Source organism: Penaeus japonicus, unplaced genomic scaffold (assembly GCF_977035675.1).
Source record: "Penaeus japonicus unplaced genomic scaffold, GWHDUDI00000001_assembly GWHDUDI00000002, whole genome shotgun sequence".
Lineage (NCBI taxonomy): Eukaryota > Metazoa > Arthropoda > Malacostraca > Decapoda > Penaeidae > Penaeus > Penaeus japonicus.
Window position 1 is genome coordinate 41,823,697 of NW_028234404.1, and position 3,727 is coordinate 41,827,423.

Sequence of the window (3,727 nt, forward strand, 5' to 3'; positions counted from 1 at the left end):
GCAGGGTGTGGATGAGTGATGGAGGTTGCATGCCTCGACTGGCGATTGAGGGGGCAATATATCTCATGAACTCGTAAAGTATGGTAGCATATACAAGTCCATGAATAAAGACCTACACAATTTAGGCATGCACATACGCACAAGCATACTCACAGAGGAAGAGAATCTTCAAGTTTGCACACAAACACGCGCGCGCGCATTTGCGTCCATGATTTTATGTATGCCATAAAAACAAAACAATGTATATATATACATATATATATATATATATATATATATATATATATATATTTATATATCAGTAACGTTCAACTGCTTCGTATGCCAAAGCATGCAACAATCAAGACGACTTTTTCCTTCGCCTTGAACGAGCGCGAAACGGCAACGTCCGAAGCCGAATTCGAAGCACGTAATAAGAATCCGAAACATGTTAATCCTGCGACCGGACCCAACATAGTGAAGCTTGTAAAAATGACAAGCTATGCGAGGCATCTAGAAATGTTTATTCGTTTCTAATGGATCTAACCCCGCCGCTGCCTCTGATCCCTAATGAATTGCAACCAAATCTGACAGCGATTGATTTGTATGACATTGGCAGACGGACAGTCTGATGCGACCGCCTAGTATCTCTTGATTCGAAATTGATCGACCACTTGTCTTCAGATCATGTAAGGAGCATTAGGGAAGTGATTAGAAAAGTTGAATGAGTTTAATGAGTCTTCAAGAAATGATAAAACTGTTCTCTCTCTCTCTCTCTCTCTCTCTCTCTCTCTCTCTCTCTCTCTCTCTCTCTCTCTCTCTCTCTCTCTCTCTCTCTCTCTCTCTCTCTCTCTCTCTCTCTCTCTCTCTCTCCTGTGTTTCTCTATAGACCTTACCTGCGTGCACGCGTGCCAGCGCATGCATGCGTGAAAATGGGGGAGTTGGGGATTAGAAAAACAGGTGACCGCTAAAGCTGCAGTCCTCACCAAAGGGGCATAAAAACACAGCTAAAAGAAACCGCACCAAAAGACACCGGCGTCCCTGCATGCTCCCAGCAGCCCCCCAGACCTCCGCAACAGCCAAGCGCCACGTACTCCCGACCCCGCCCTGTCACGACGCCCATGAAATTGGTCATCATAACACAGCTCCCTCGTCATGCACTAGCACACCAAACCCTTGCATGGCTTCTTGATCCCTCTAGGGTTAGAATGGGAGCCGGAGGGGCTTCCGTAGAGCGTGGTCCGTGAGGGACAACGACAGCACAGGATTCGTTGTCGCCATTACCTTCGGCGTGCATCCGTGAATCCGCATTCCTCAGAGGTGTTACTCTATCTTCGAGTCGCCGTAAGCCTTTCGGGTGCCTGACTGAGCGATGGCTGGCCGCCTGTCTGTCTGTCTGTCTGTCTTGTTGTCTGGCTCTTTTATTGTTTAAACTCTGTCGAAGATAATATGGTTAACTGGCTAGTCTAGTCATTGATGTTTTGATGAATAATAGGATTATTATTTTTTTCAATTAGCTTTCCCTATACAGTCTGAGTAAAGGATGATTCATTTGGCATAATATGTAGGCTAATACACTTTAGGTTTCAGAGTTTGGACTAGTTGGTTGGTGCCTTTCAGGTTTCTTTTTGGTTTCTGGTTTCCCAACGAAGGAATGGATAACTACGTTTGTCTCCTTTGCCTTTTTACCTTAAGTAGATTGTTGGTTATTAGGTATTTAGTTAGCTATAGAGTGAGGGATCAATTTTGTGTCGTTAGTGATTAACCTGCTGGCATAAGTAAGTAGTAACTGTGTAGTTAAATAACTAATCGACTTATTAAGCTATTTTAATGACTTACTGACTGGTCGTCGGACTAAACGACGAATAGGTTGACTGGTAAAGTAGACATTCCTTTCAAGAAAGAGAACAAAAAAAAAAAAAAAAAAAAAAAAGTAAATTGTTGTCTGCATTGCAGGAAGAAGCTCTCGGGGCGGTATCCTCTTGCCTGTCATCCCCATTGTCATTTTGGGGAGGGAGAGAAAGGTGTTTTGGGATTGGGGGAATAAGAGAAAGTAATAACTGTGAAGGATGATGGATTGAGAGGTAAATGGTACGAAAGAAAACGAAAAATTAACAAGTTCTCTTCTGTTTATTTTTGTACGTAAAGCGTGTTTGTAGATATAAACGATATAGATCATAGTTCAAATCTTACAGTATAAGTAAAGTAATGGCTAAGTTAAGGAAGACATAACTGACCCAACATTCTTCCAAAATGGCGATTCAAGAGGAAAAGAGAATCAAACATCGTCTCCTCCCCCCCCCCCCCGCTCCTTCCCCCCTGTTCCGCCACGTATCAACACCACAATCATACACCCACACTCACCACGCCCACGCTCACTCTATCCCCATCTACTTCTCCCACCCTTCCCCCTCCTCATCCCTTTAACCCTTTAACACCCCTTCCCTTCCCTCCCTTTTCTCCCTTCCCTCCCTTCCCTCCCTTTTCTCCCTTCCCTCCCTTTTCTCCCTTCCCTCCCTTTTCTCCCTTCCCTCCCTTCCCTCCCTTTTCTCTATGTATCCCTCCATCTCTTCCTCGCAGCTACAGGTTCTTGCTGTACCCTAAATTTATTATGCAAATTATATTACCATTTACGTTTTCCGTCTCTCCCTCGGCCACCTATAGACTGGTAGTGTTAAGGGGGAGAGAACAGTGAATAATCTAAGGATTTTTTTTTTTTTTTTTTTTTTCTACTGAGAGCGAATAAATCCACAAACGGATGATAGATCGGTCGATTAGGTGAACTTTTTTTTAAATTTTATAACTGGTAGAAAATACTGTAGGTACATAGACGCATGAAATTGAACTGAGAAAGAAAAACATTTCATTGGATAAAACACAAACGCTGGGTCGTTAGGTATCTAGTAGTTGCTGTGTCATTATCACAAACTTTTGTGTGTCCTTTATTTGATTTATTTTCTTTTCTTTTTTTGTTCAGTCGCTTATGTTTTTGCTTTGTTTTGTTTTGCGTTTAATTAACATAATTGAGGTTTAGATATGCAAGTTAGATAAGGTAAATATATGGAATAAGAAATAAGGCATTTGTATTCACTTCAACTATCCTTTTCCACTTCTTTCGTCTCTCTCTCTCTCTCTCTCTCTCTTTCTTTCTCTCTCTCTCTCTCTCTCTCTCTCTCTCTCTCTCTCTCTCTCTCTTTCTCTCTCTCTCTCTCTCTCTCTCTCTTTCTCTCTCTCTCTCTCTCTCTCTCTCTCTCTCTCTCTCTCTCTCTCTCTCTCTCTCTCTCTCTCTCTCTCTCTCTCTCTCTCTCTCTCTCTCTCTTTCTCTTTCTATTTCTCTGTCTGTTTCTCTCTCTCTCTTTCTCTGTCTGTCTCCCCCCCCTCTCTCTCTCTCTCTCTCTCTCTCTCTCTTTCTCTGTCTGTTTCTCTCTCTCTCTTTCTCTGTCTGTTTCTCTCTCTCTCTCTCTCTTTGTGTGTGTGTGTGTGTTTCTCTTTTCATCTGTGTGTGTGTGTGTGTGAGTGTGTTTCTCTTTTCATCTCTGTCTCTCTTTCTTTCTCTCTCTCTCTCTCTCTCTCTCTCTCTCTCTCTCTCTCTCTCTCTCTCTCTCTCCCTCTCTTCCCCTCTCTTTCGCCCTTCACCCCTGTTCGTCTATTTACCCATATACTCTTTATCCTGAATTACTACATTTCCCCCCTATACCCCTTGTCGAAACCATGCAAAAACACACCATATGCAACATAATGGAAACAA